Genomic DNA, 15,033 nt, shown 5'->3' with positions numbered 1-15,033 from the left:
GAACGACCTTGCCAAGCTGTTGTCATTCCACTCCTCGAGCCTCCGGCAGATTCTACATATTTTCTGGCCAAGAAAGATCTCCAGCTACATCCTACCCTACTCCTTCAGTGTCACCAAGAGGACATGACCACAAACATCATGGGGAAACGTTGCAGATGGATTGGGCATGTGATAAGAAGAGACATCAACTCCATCATTAAGGCAGCACTTCATTGGACTTCTGAAGGACAGAGGAATGTGGAGACCAAAGACAACTTGACGCCATACCATAGAGGCAGAAATGAGGACCTAGAACCATGCCTGGGCCACAATAGAGAACTTGGCCAAGGTCAGACAGAGATGCAGGACCTTCAGTGCTGCCCTAAATGCCAGTGCCATAATGAGTGCTAAGTAAATAAAGGACCCTGCACTTCCTGCACCAGCCTGAAATAAAGTGTGAGGGGACAACCTGCCAGTCCCTGGGGACTTATCCACCCTGACTTGAATTGAAACAGTAAACAGCTCCTCTTCAGTAATCCAGATATGATCCCCAGATTCAGAGATGACCATGTTGATCTGCAGGTAGACCAGTTTTGCTCCTTGCTATCCTTTATGCTCTTAATATATATGGAGAAGCCCTTCGGGATTCTCCTTCATCTTGTCCACCAGAGCAACCTCATGACTTTTTTTGGCCCACCTGATTTCCCTCTCAAGTGTTCCCTTGCATTTCTTACATTCCTCAAGTTCCTTGCTGACTTCATCTTGTGCTCAACCACAGCCTCAATATTCCTTGAAAAGCAGGATTCCATAAACCCGTTAGCTTTGTTTTTTATTCTAACAGAAACATACAGTACAACGAAAGTCAAAATAAATATCACCTCACCCTATACTTAATGAATGTTATTATTAATATTTGTATTAGCTATCTCTTATTGGCTCTGAACGGATTGGGTTCTAAGGCCATTTCAGGGAGCCATTTAAGGGTGGGCTAAAGTCACATATATGTCAGACCAGGTCAGAATATCAGATGTCCTTTCCTGAGAGGTATTGGTGGATTTAATGAGTTTTTAACAACAAATCTTTAGTTCCACGTTATCATTACTAGATTGTTTTTTCCTTCATTCCAGATGTACTTATTTGCTTCAGCTTAAATTCCATAGCTGCTGTGGTACAATTCAAGCTCATGTCTCCAGATCAATAGTGCAGAACTTTGGTTATGAGTCCAATAAATTAACCAATATATTATCATATTATGCGACAATATTACCTTCAATGATACAGTCTTGCATAGCTCCACTCATTCTTTACATGTGAGTATTGTCAAATTAACGAGTCATAAAGAGGCCATGGAAGACATATGGATTTAATGCCTTTCATAAATCCAGGACAACACAGTAGACTATCAAATGAGAATCTTATCTGCTGTTGTAAATGTAATCAGCAAGACCTCCAACAGTGGAACACCCCCTCACTATAGCACAGAAGATTAACTAGGACATGTGCTAATAAGTTTGGGGGGAGAATCTCAGCTATCTAAGTCAGATATTATGAAGCACTGGGGTACTTAATTTATAGAATGCATTTCCCTGCATTTGCACATCAGAACCAATCACACCCATTTCCAGGCACCACACTTCAGGGAGGATATCCTCTTGCGCCTGGAAGTTGCACAGATTCAGCAGGGCTTAAACAGCAGTGTGAAAACAATCAAATAGTTACCTTACATGATACAGAAGGAAACTACGGCACATTCTGGAATTTTTAAAAGTATATGGAAATGTTCAGCAATTCAGGGTGCTCCTCTATGCCCTTTTTCTAAGCCTTTGATTATCTGTCCTAAAATCTCCTCTTGTGTTTCATGTCAATCTTATTTGGCATTGTTCTGGTGAAGTACGTTTTTTGCTGTGGGGATATGGATATGTAAACTTTTGTTGTTGTTTTGCATCAAATTCCAGTTGTATTGAAGTTGTGACGATACAAACTTGGCAATAAAGATCGTTTTCAGCCAATGAGATTAACTTGGTAGACCTCCTACTTCATTATTGTATTATGGCCCACCCTGCCATTTTTCAAACTTACGATTTACAGGACAATTCTAATTTTCGGACTGCTGATCCATGAAATCAATTTTTCAATAAGTTTGAAATTGAGTGTATGGTTCCCTAGTTTGAGCTTCTGTCAAAGTAGACAGTGAACACTTCAAAAAAAGTATGTAACTCAAATGTGAGAGCACTGCAAACTTGGGCAAGGAGGTAGAGGTAGGGTGGACACAGAGCACGAATTCAGCAGCTGAACAATTAGGTTCATTTCCACTGAGCAGCAGTAAAATACATTTATAGGTTGGCCCTTTGCTAACTGTGGAATAAGGAGGCCACAGCACTTACAGGGAAACAGGGTAACAGGAAATTGGGAAAAGGTGACCCGAGCTTTCTTGATATACATTAGAGGCAATTCATGTGTGACTAGAATCGAGAAGGAAATGAGTTATGCTTCATTTGTGTCAAGCCTTGAGTAGAATCCACCTAGAGAACTGCATTCATTTCTAGGCATCTTGTGCAATAAGAATTTATTGATCTTGCATTGAGATGCAGAGCAGATTCATTAGAAAGGCATCAAGGCTAAAAGTGTTAAATTATGAGAATAATTATTTAACTTTGCATGCTTTCCCTTGACTTCAGAAAATTGAGATGTGATTTAATTGAGGTATTAAAATGGTTAAAGAATTCAAGAGGATAAGTATCAAGACATTAGTTTTGCTGGTGCAAATTCAGAAAAGGACATTATCTTGATTCAGAATAGGAAAGTCAAGCTTATGCGTGAGTTAAACTGGAAAAATATGTTTTCCTGCAAAGGTCAATAAAAGTCTGGAATTTTCTCTCAAAAAGTCCAAGTTATAACATAGAACATAAAATGGTACAGCTCCAGACAGACCATTCAGCCCATGATTCCTGCTGTTCATCATCCATATCCCTCTATTCTCTTCATATTCACGTATCTAAAAAGCTCTCAAATTCCACCAAATTGTGCGATTCCACTGCAACTCTGGTATCCGAATCCAGACACCTACCAGACTTTCCAACAAAAACTTGCCCCTCATATCAACCTAAAAGTATATCCTCTAGTGTTTGGCATTTCTACCTTGGGGAGAAGATTTTGACCATCTGCCTCATCTATGCCTCTCAAAATTTAAAAAAAAACCTCTACCAGGTCCACGTTCAGTCTCCAATACACTAGGGAGAACAACATAAGTTTGTCAACCCTTCCTTATAGCTGATACCTTCTAATCCAGGCAGCATCGTTGTGAACTTTTGCTGTACACACCCCATAGTCCTCACACCCTTCCTGTAATGGGGTGACCAGAATTTCATGCGAACCTCCAAGTGCAAACTGACTAAAGCTTTTTTTAATCAAAATAAACTTTATTCATAATTTCAACAATTACAAGAACAAACTGCAACACCTTTTCATTCTTACATTCACAGTGTTCAATTACATTTCTTAAAAGCAATAGCAGTATTGCCACTCATGTGGCCGCTGAGGTACTGCATGCTGCAATAATTGAGGGAATTTCTCATCCAACCCAGCCTCTCCCTGTTGAGTAGTGGAAAAGCCTATACACTTGTCCTTCCGCACTGAGACCTAGTTGTGGGTGCACGAAGCTTCAGCACTTGCTCCTGCAGTGTGAAATGTGTCATTCTGACCTGACTAGGGATTTATAGAACTGTAGCATGTCCTCCTCATATAATCAACACCCCTGCTAATGAAGGTAAGCATGCCAAATGCCCTCTTCACCACTTTAGCCACTCTGAGTGAACGATAGACCTGGGCCTTGGGATGCTGTACAAGTGTAATTCTTTCTTTCAGCTGATACTTTCAAGGCTGACATCAATTAACTTTTGCTGTGTCAGAATGTATCAAAGGACTTGAATCAAAGGTGGGGAAGTAGCGCTGAAGAACTGATTAGCCACATAATTGAATGGTGGAGGAGGGTTAAATGGCTGAACTTGTACCTATGGTTTAAAACTATAATATGAAACTTGATCCATGTCGGTGGAGGTTATGACTTGATGTCCAGTGACAATTTTCAGTTCGCTCTAGTACACTCGGTGGCAAAAGGATAACTGGGGTCAACAGCACTTTGAAATATAAGCCTAGAAACTCTCATTGCCAGCAATATGACCCTAATGCTTAAGGATCACATTACATTCGTCTGACCTTTAATTTCCCAGAGCTAACATCTTAGTTAAAATAAAGGACAGAAAAAACATGATCTAAAACAAACTATATATTTATCTGCTCATATCACTACTTAGAAGAACAAAATTACAAATGATTTTATCGGTGTTTTTGAACCAAGGGGGAATTTCCTTGCTTTCATTCCCTGGCTAGAGAATAGCACTGGTATTTTTTTGGGGGGGAAGGTCAAATTATGTCTGGAAGACTAGAAAAACTATTGCTTTGTTTTAAGCATGTGTCTAATCGTATACAATTCAATTCTTACATATCCAATCTGTAATGCTCAGTTTCTCTCCTTGCCAACTTTCACAATCACTGAGCTCTGAGAGTCTGGATAAAGGCTGTAGCCACCTATAAACGTAAAGCTCACCAGAAAATGAGCACTAATAATCTTAGTCTATCAGCACCATTCAGTTAAGCAATTGGTGTGAAATTAAGATTTTTCATTTAAATTGTGCACTTCATATTCTCAGAGCATCAAAATCTATTTACAGAAAAAGGATCATTATTCAAAGCTTAGTCACTATTATAATACAGCAGCAAATTTGCTGACAGTCAGCTCCCATAAGGTGCAGTGCAATATAATGTGTTATACAGTGGTCACTTTATTAGCTCCCTCCTGTACCTAATAAAGTGGCCACCGAGTGTATTGTCCATGGTCTTCTGCAGCTGTAGCCCGTCCACTTCAGGGTTCAACGTGTTGTGCATTCAAAAATGCTCTTCTGCACATACCGTTGTTGTAACACATGGTTATTTGAGTTATTGTTAGCTTGAAGCAGTTTGGCATTCTCCTCTGACCTCTTTCATTAGCAAGTCATTTTTGCCTACAAAAATGCCACTCACTGGATGTTCTTTTGAGGGGGTTTTTGTGCCATTCTCCGTAAACTCTAAAGACTGTTGTGTGTAAAAATCCCAGGAAATCAGCAGTTTCTCAGATATTCAAACCACTCCCACCTGGAACCAACAATCATTCAATGGTCAAAGTCACTTAGATCATATGTTTTCCCCATTCTGATGTTTGGTCTCAACAACAACTAAACCTCTTGACCATGTCTGCATGTTTTTATGCACTGAGTTGCACTGAGTGGCCACAACATGATTGGTTGATTAGTTTTTGAATTAGCGAGTAAGTGTACCAAATAACGTGGCCTTTGAGTGTATGTATAATATATTCTTTAGAAAAGTTGATTTGGAGACAGCACATGGGGATAAGACCCATTATTTTTCAGAATAATGGTATTAGATCCCTTAATTTATAATGGCACATCAAGCATCCCCCAAATGCTTCCTTTCAGTGGAGTCATATCTCTGGAGCGGGTTTTGGTCATCAGCCTTCTAGTGCAGAAGTTAGGCTATGCCCACACTACACTGGATAAATCCATAACCAAAGCTTTTTCACTTCGATTTTACCCTCCGTCCACACTAAAACGACGCTTTCGTCCCCCGAAACCGGAGCTTTTCAGAAACGCTTTCCAAGGTGTGTAATTTTGAAAATGCTGCTTGGGCAGATCAGTGTGGATGGGGTAACCGGAGAAATCTGAAAACACTGTCAGAAGGCAGCACGCCATTTCATTGTTTTCTTGAACGCAACCTAACAATTTCAGAACAGACTGCAACGAGACTGAAACCAGAAGAGTTAGAAAGGTACTCACCAAATACTTTGACCCATAACTTACTGAATAAATAAGTATACTCACTTTGCCCTGTTTTCTGTCCTTGCTTGTATGAATGTGGTTTCCCTATTTATGCAAGTACTTCTCTGACAATAGATGTGTAATAGACTAATGTAACATTGTATGGAAATACAAGATAATACTGATGCAGGCATGTTTTACATATTTAACAAGGTGCTTTATTAATGCAACAGAGTTGGTTTTTCAATGTCCTTCGTCAGCCGGGTCATACAGTCCATGAACTCCCAGTCAGTTGCCTCCATACACTTCTGTATTTGTTTTTTAAAAACTTTTATGTCCTCCTGCGCGAGAGCCAACAGCTGCCCGTTGTTTAAGTTTTTCTAGTCTGTAACTGAACAAACACGCGCTGTCTTTCACAACGAGATCTGAAACCAAACATGTTGCTTGTTTTCGGTAGATATGTCCTGCACATGCACAGTAGGAGGAGATTTGCCGAAATATCCTTTTCAATGTGGACAGAGAAATTTTTTAAAAACGCATAGTGTGGATGCCTATCGTTTTTACGCGAAACCGGCATTTTGAAAATTATCTGGTCTAGTGTGGATGTAGCCTTAGAATAAACCACAGGTGAGAACCAGTCATTAGCTCACAAAGAATATTTTACTGATTCTATTTAATTATGAGCCATTTACAAACCAACCTTAACCGAGATCATCAGCAAGCTGCGTGATAGCAGAACAAAGGTTTGGTGTCTTTGAGCCAAAAGATTCCGTTTACACCTATTAACCCAGCCTGTTAATAAAGAAAAGGACACACATATAATGATCAGTGTATATCATTGCTACCATAAAATTACAACAGCAAAATAAGATGCTTAAAGGTCCCTTTAATTGCCTTCCAAGAATTTATTGCAACTGGAAAAAGATCTGACATTAGAACTCATAAATAAATGAGTATTAAATTATGTCCAATTTCAACAAGCAGCTTACAATTCCAGATGTACATTTATTGCCCTGGCCAGTCCATCAGGATGCCTGCCAAATTCTTACTTTATTTTAAAGCTCCTCTCTCATATTGGTAGCTAGCCCAAGGTTCTCATTGCACTCTTGACATTATAAATGTGTCACTATAGGATTCATGCTCAAGTCAAATAGCTCCCAATCTCTGGGAATTACATATTTTTTTCTGTGAAAGCAAAGTTTAGCAGGGTAGTTTTTTTTATCTCAAGCCTCCAATTTATTCCAATCGATAACTAAGTTTTGTATAGTTTGTCTCTATTGTCTCCTTTCTAACAATTATGAATTGATTTGCTTATGATTTACCATCACTTTATTTGACCCTTCCATGTTCTCAAATTCTCAAAAATGCTTATCCTACATAAATATCCACTAACAACTCTTGGGAATATTTAAGTCATGATCTTCACACCATGTCACCAGTTTCATTCCTGACTTTGGCACTTGTCCAAAGTTGAATCAGATTGTTCACATTGAATTTTTATTACATGTCAATACAACTACTATAACATCTATCGCCATATTAACAACTTTGTATTTTGGTTTTGCGGTCCTGAGAAGGATCATTTTGTAAGTTATTGTATGAATGCAAAATGGCGGAGACAATGTGCATTGACTAAATGTCAGTAAACTCATAGGATCATGATCCTTCTGGACACCTCAACCTCACTGACGATTAACACAGGAACACCCTAAGGATATATGTATAGCCACTACTCTACTCTTTCTACATTTATGACTGTGTGGCTAAGCAGAGATCAAACATCATCTATAAGTTTGCTAATAACATCACTGTTGTTGGCTGAATCTGAAATGGCTATAAGGAGGCATATCAAAGAGAGAAAGATCGACTGGTTGATTGGTGTCATGACAACCCCCTCACGTTCAACATCAGCAAGACCAAGGAACTGAGTGTGGACTTCAGGAAGAGGAAGAAGAGAGAACACACACCAGTCCTCATTGAGTGGACAGCTTTGGAAAGGGTGAGCAGCTTTAAGTCTTGGTGTTAGCATCTCAGAGCCTGGGCCCAACACAGTTATGCAATCTTTAAGAAGGCAGTGGCTCAACATCGAGAGTTTCAACTAGATGTTGAAAGATACTAGGAATTGAATGATGAAATTGATGGCTTTTTGGCCAAGTTTTCAAGTGATACTAAGACTGTAGACAGATTAAGTGAGGCACAAAGTGAGTTGGGAGTCCCAGTGAAGGATTTCCTAAACAATAACTTGCATGTTGTCAGCAGTAAGGAAGGCAAGTGCAATGTTAGCATTCATTTCAAGAGGATTAGGATATAGAGGCGAGAATGTAATGCTGAGGCTTTATAGGTGTTTGGTCAGATCGCACTTGGAGTATTGTGAGTAGTTATGGGTGCATTATGGAAGAAAAGATCTGCTGTCATCGGACAGTATCCAGAAGAGGTTCACGAGATGATTCCAGGAATGAAAGAGTTAATGTATGAGGAACCTTTAATGGCTCTGGGCCTATATACACTTGAGTTTAGAAGAACGAGGGGGTATCTCATTGAAACCTATCAAATATTGAAAGGCCTAGGTAGAGTAGATGTGGAGAGGATGCTTCCTATAATGGATGAGACTAGGACCAGAGGTAAATTCCTTGTAAAAAGTTCACAGAGAAACAAAGTGGAACACATCCTTCCAGCCTCAAGCTGCACCACCCAGCAACCCACTGACTTAACCCCAGCCTAATCACCAGAAAAATTACAATGACCAATTAACCTACTAACTGCAGGAGGAAACCTGAAAGAGGATCATTAATTGCAGTTCATTTGTCTAGAATAGATGTTAATAGAAGCAGATCACTTTGAACAAAGGAGAAAACAAAATCTTTGCACAAAACACGAGATGCAGAACACTGCAATTACAGAAAATGTGAAATTAAGTGCAAATGATAAAAATACTCATCAGGCCAAGCAGTACCTGTGAGAGAAATTCAAGGATAAACAGTACTATGCAAAGTCTTAGGCACATACATATAACTAGAGTGCCTACGACTTCTGCACAGTATTGTACTGTATTTGTCAACATTGAACAGGGTGTGAGTTTGTAAAGTTGGTGGGAGCAAAGGATGTTGGGAATGGTAAAGGTGGAGCAGCCCGAGAGGGGTGTGAGGTAGGTAGCAGAGAAAGAATGCCAGGGGTGGGTAGTGGCACAGGAGCAGGCACGCTTATGTCATGCTTTTTTTTCACAACAGTACTGTACAAAAGTCTTGGGTGTGTGTGTGTAATACTGTAAATTGATCACTTTTAGTCAGATATGCCCTGTTATGATATAAACTGGAAAGTCTAGATATCTGAATGTTGAATTCAATGTTGAGTTCCTATTTAGAAGACAAGATGATGTTCTTCAAATGTTTGTTAGGCTTCACTGTGTTATGAATGTACCACAGCTCTTAGGGGCCGAAGGGTGCGGGGTAGCCCCCTCCTTTGTGAGAATCGCAAGAGCATTATTGGGTTGAGTCAGAGGACCCAGGAAATGAGAGAGAAAGAGACATGGTTTGTGGATTGGGGACTATGCTACGTGCAAGCCCTCGGGCAAAGTGGGCTGGTTGAGAGAGAGATTGCATCACCCCAACCTGATTGACATCTGAGACCCCGTGAGGAAGTATAAAAGAGGGTCTGGGGGAACAACCCCTTCAGACGCACCAGAAGAAACGCTTGCGATCCCTTAATAGCGGGAAGCCATTTTGAAGGAAGCCACGTGCGTTGGGTTCCCTTGCCTGGGGGCTGGTGGCTGGTACCACGGAAAACGACTTGGAACTAACAATGGGGAACCAACACCCCCCCCCCCCCGACTCAATGGATTGGCCTCATAAAGACCTGGGCAAGTTTCAAACCGTCTCTCTCTTAAACCCACAGAGCTGCAGCTTGAAAGGACAGTGACTTTTATCTTTCCATCGGACAATACAATATCCCCTAGACAAACGATAGAGCTATTGCTTAATTGATGATTATTATTATACCCGCGTTTTTTAGATTGAGTATTGATGACGTATATTATCTGAATGTCTGTATTAATCTTATTTTTGTGCCCCTTTATAAATAAAGACTTTTAAAAATAGTACCATCAGACTTCAACGGACCTCTCTATCTTTGCTGGTAAGTGATCCAGTTACGGGAAATTCGTAACACCTGGAACAGTATAAAAGACCAAAAACAGAGGATAGAGTGAGAGTAGGATGGAAAATTAAAATTGTGGGCATGTGGGAGCATAGGATTTTCTTTGTAGACTGAAAGTCAGTCAACAATTCACTGAACAAAGAATAAGGTAGGAAGAAATGCACATGAATTGCAGATCGAGAGGGAAATAATGAAAGCACATGTATCGCATCTCCTGTGTTTGCACAGGAAGAGGATTGGGCAGTGGGAGATGCTGGAAGAATGAATCAAGGAGTCAGAGGCAGAAAGGTTACATTAGAACTTCTATAGGTGCACAATGAGGAGAATACATCATAGCCTGTTGTGGTAACACCAACGCCCAGGAATGGAGAAGTCTAATGAAAGCAGTGAATAAATTGAACAAACAGGAAGAAAACTGTTGACCGGGCTACATGGGCATCAGCTAGCGAGCAGAAGGCACGACCCACTCTTGCTAGATGAAGGTGAAGAAGGACACCGTTTCAACTGGATAACAGCCAGAGTCTTAACTTAAGCGAGAACAAGAAAAGAACAAGAATTTCTTGAAGCAACACACACAAAATGCTGGTGGAACGCAACATCTATAGGGAGAAGTGCTGTTGACGTTTTGGGCTGAGACCCTTCATCAGGATTTCATCAAGAATTTCTTAAAGCTTGGTTCTCTACAGAAGGATTCATCAAACAAGCACATCGACATAAATCCGGTATGTGAATCCTCATGGAGAAAAGAGAAACAGCAATGTCAACAATCAACGAATCACCTCAAATTTCGGGATTTGGACAATGAAGTAAACACTTCCAACAGACGTCCCTCAAGCTAGCCAGTCAGAATCTTCCACTGCTACACCGTTCACGCTGTTTTGAACCAGTCAACCAAATCACAACATCTAATCAATATCCATTCAGACCCTACAGGAGAATATAAGCTGGCATTCTGAGGAGACAACACCCTCAACAACGCACTGATGATGGCTTCTTGATTGGAACTGAAATGTCCGCAAACATTTTGCCAAGCTCAGTGATCAACCTAACTTCCAAACAGTGGATACAGCTCGGTCCTTCACAAGCAAAGCCCTCCCCATTATTGAGTACATTTACTCAGAACACTGCCACAATGAGGCAGGATTCATCATCAACAACAACACCCCCCCCCCCCCACCAGCCAGATCATGCTGGCTTCCTGTTGCTACCATTGGGCAGAAGGTACAGGAACCTTCGGTCCCACACCACCAGGTTTAGGGACAGTTATTAGAAACATAGAAAACCTACAGCACAGTACAGACCCTTCGGCCCACAAACCTGTGTCGAATATGTCCCTACCTTAGAAATTACCTATTACCCTATAGCCATCAGACTCCTGAACCAGCATGCTTAAGTTCACTTACCTCAACTCTGAATTGATTCCACACCTGCAGACTCACTTTCAAGGACTCCACGACTCACATTCTCTGTACTTATTTGTTTTTTATTTGCATAATTTTCTTCTTTTGCACTTTAGTTGCTTGTCAGTCTTTGTTCATGTATAGTTTTCATAAATTCTATTGTATTCCTTTATCTTCCTGTAAGAAACTAAATCTCAAGGTAGTATATGGTGTCATATATATATCTTGAACTTAAATTAGCTTTGACTTACTTTGACTTTGACTTTGATTGGAATGCTGGAAGGACGGGGAGAGGAATATCTAATGGTGGCATCATATTGAAAATGTAATAAATAACAGTGGAGGATCCATTGGATATGCATTCTGGTGGTTTGGAAGTTGAGGACAAGAGGAACAGTCATCTTGCTCTGGGGTGAGAGGGGAGGCCATGAGAACAGCAGTGCAGGAAATGGACAAGACGTGGCTCAGGTTTTGTGAACTATGAAGGAGGGGAAACTAAATTCTCAGAGGCATTGGTGTGGAAGGTGTTGTCATCAGACCAGTTACTAATAGAGACAAAGAAACTGGGAGAATGGACTTCAATGCTCACATGAAATAGGGTGGATGAAAGTGTCGTCATCACAGGTGTGAGAGTTTTTGGCTCTTAACCAATCCCTCGAGATGGAGTTAGAGTAGTCTAGGAAGAAAAGTAAAAATTCAGAGATGGACTTTAAAGTGAGTGTGGGGTGGATATTTCCAAGAAATATGATACAATTTTTAAGTTTTATTCACCAGCAGTAAAGAGCACCATCATTGTACTGCAAAATGAGGTCCGAGGGAGGACACTGAGCACATGACTGAAGCAAGAATCATATTGCATATCCCACAAAAGCTTGTACCAATGCTGGTTCCACAAACTACATCTGTGACATGAGGAAAGTGAGTAAAAAGAACATTGAACTAATTTTTTGTAACACTGATAGATCCCTAAACCTGATGATATGAGAAAAAGCAAAAATAATGGCAGAATACTGATCAGGGAGGTAAGTAAGCAATTGTAGAACTATCCTGCAATGTAGGTTGTTATGGGACAGCCAGATAAAGATTAATTTTTATGTTTAAAAATTATGTTTAGTTATTGTTCTTTTATTCTTAAATGATTCATGGATTTTCTTTCTGGGAAGAATGCAAACATTAAATTTGCATGTTGAAAGTCAAAGAGACAGACATCACAGAAACAGAGGTTTTGAGTCAAGGTGTCTGTTCCAGCCATCAATAGCTCTTGGTCTGTAGCCTTCTAGGCTATGGTGACTCAAATACTATCTGCCTTCTTCACTCCCTTAGTCTATGTTCCAGGTTTCAACCACTCTCTTCTTCAGTCCTTCTAATCTCCAAACCCCTACCTTAAACCCATACTCTCTGGTTATATACACCTGTGCTATAGTGGGGCAGGGGGAGGGGGAAGGACTTTTTGCTATCCTAACTATGCCCTACCAATTCAGTGAAAAGATATATGCAGTAAATTATGCAATTGCTATTATCTTAAGTATGTACATACAGTGGCACACTTTATTAGGTACAGCCGTACGTACATCTGCTTGATAATGCAAATATCTGATCAGCTAATCATGTGGCAGCAATGCAATGCAGACATATTCAAGATGTTCATTTGTTGTTCAGAACAAACATCACAATGGGGAAGAAATGTGATGTAAATGACTATGATCGTGGAATGACTAATGGTGCCAGACTGGGTGGTTTAAGTATCTCAAAAACAGCTGATCTCCTGAGATTTCTGCAGATAATGGTAGGAAAGCAAAAAGCATCCACTGAGAGGCAGTTCTGTGGACAAAATACCTTGTTAATGAGAAAAGAATGGCCAGACTGGTTCGAATTGACAGGAAGGAGACAGTAACTAAAAGAACCCCATGTTATGACAACGGTGTGCAGAGAAGCATCTCTGAGTGCACAATATGTTGAATCTTGAAGCATGTGGACTACAGCAGCAGAAGACCACAAACACACACTAGAAAATTCGTAAAAAATTGGCCGCTGAGTGTAAGTTTAAATGTTGAGGTGTCAAGCCCCAGATTCCATGGAATAGATATCACATACCTATTACAACACAACACGTGCAACATGCTAGACACAATAAACCAGATGGCATTCTGAGATGTCGCAGAACTAGATGGTACTCCGAGACATCACAGTTCACGCATCAAATCCTGGATTTCACACTCCACTCATGGTACAACAGTCATTAGACATCAGGTACTAGATGTCATACAGCTGTTGTTACTCACCATTGTTATAAATTGAAAGAGGATCAACCCATTGACCTGGAACCAGAATTTGGATTACTACTAATTACACCGAGTAACCTGAAAGGTATGACAGTGATCTGTTTATTCATACAAATAACAGTGTTAAAAATGTAGTTAAATTTATTCAGTTAAAACTACAAGCACTACATAAACCCAAGAGTACCAGGTATAATATACTCAAGGCCATATTTTTAAGGAAATGTGAATTTTCTTCCACATTGCCTCTATTTCCAATTTAATTCCCTCTGCAATTGTTCAGAAATCTCCAATATTTAAGACCATAAGACCTTAAGGTATAGGAGCAGAATTAGGCCATTTGACCCATCGAGTCTTCTCCACCATTTCATCATGGCCAGTCCAATGTTCCTCTCAGACCCAATCTCCTTCCTTCTCCCTGTATCCCTTCATACCTTAACCAATCAAGAATCTATCAACCTCTGCCTTAAATATACATAAAGACTTGGCTCCACAGATTCACCACTCCATGGCTAAAGAAATTCCTCCTCATCTCCATTCTAAAAGGACACCTCTCTATTCTGAGACTGTGCAGTCTGGTCTCAGACTCTCCCACCATAGGTAACATCCTCTCCACATCCACTCTGTCAAGGCCCACTCTATCCATTCAATAGATTTCAATGAGGTCACCCCTCATTCTTCTGAATTCCTGCAAACACAGGCCCAGGGCCATCAAATGCTCTTCATATGACAAGCCATTCAATCCTGGAAACATTTTCATGAATCTCCTTTGAATCCTCTACAGTTGTAGCACATCCTTTCTAAGATAAGGGGCCCAAAATTGCTCACAATACTTCAACTGATTACTCGATGTTTTGAGAGATTGATGTTCATGCTATCTGTTTGGAAGCTACCCAGATGGAATATAAGGTATTGCTCCTCCAACCTGAGTATGGCCTCATTGTGACAGTAGAGGAGACTGACATGTTGGAATGGAAATGGGTGGCCACTAGGAAATCCCACTTTTTGTGATGGACGTAGCGAAGATGCTCGACAAAGAGGTTTCCCAATCTACTTTGGGTCTCACCGATATACAGGAGACCACACTGGGAGGACACGATATGTAGATGATCCCAACTGATTTGCAGGATGTTAGTGAGGGAAGGTTCTGAATAGTAAGGACAGTTGTGGCATTTGTTCCACTTACAAGGATGAATACCAGATGGAAGATCAATGGGGAAGGACGACTGGACAAGGGAGTCATGTAGGAAGCGATCCCTGTGGAAAGTGGAAAGTTAGAGGCAGGGAAAGATGTGCTTAGTGGTGGGATCCCATTGGAGATAGTGCAAATTACGGAGAATTATGTGCTGCATG

At 40.5% G+C, this 15,033-nt stretch overlaps 1 long non-coding RNA gene across 1 annotated transcript; it reads right to left on the bottom strand.

Annotated features, from left to right (window-relative positions):
* Positions 1-6,155: 6,155 nt before the first annotated feature.
* LOC132378325 (uncharacterized) lies at positions 6,156-11,596 on the bottom strand. The gene is made up of 3 exons (XR_009506983.1): positions 11,405-11,596; positions 6,550-6,641; positions 6,156-6,351 (listed from the first exon to the last, which is right to left on the bottom strand). It is a non-coding gene; the product is annotated as an uncharacterized LOC132378325 (long non-coding RNA).
* Positions 11,597-15,033: the final 3,437 nt, after the last annotated feature.

Source organism: Hypanus sabinus, chromosome 1, assembly GCF_030144855.1.
Source record: "Hypanus sabinus isolate sHypSab1 chromosome 1, sHypSab1.hap1, whole genome shotgun sequence".
NCBI lineage: Eukaryota > Metazoa > Chordata > Chondrichthyes > Myliobatiformes > Dasyatidae > Hypanus > Hypanus sabinus.
This window is presented reverse-complemented; position numbering and strand designations above follow the sequence as displayed.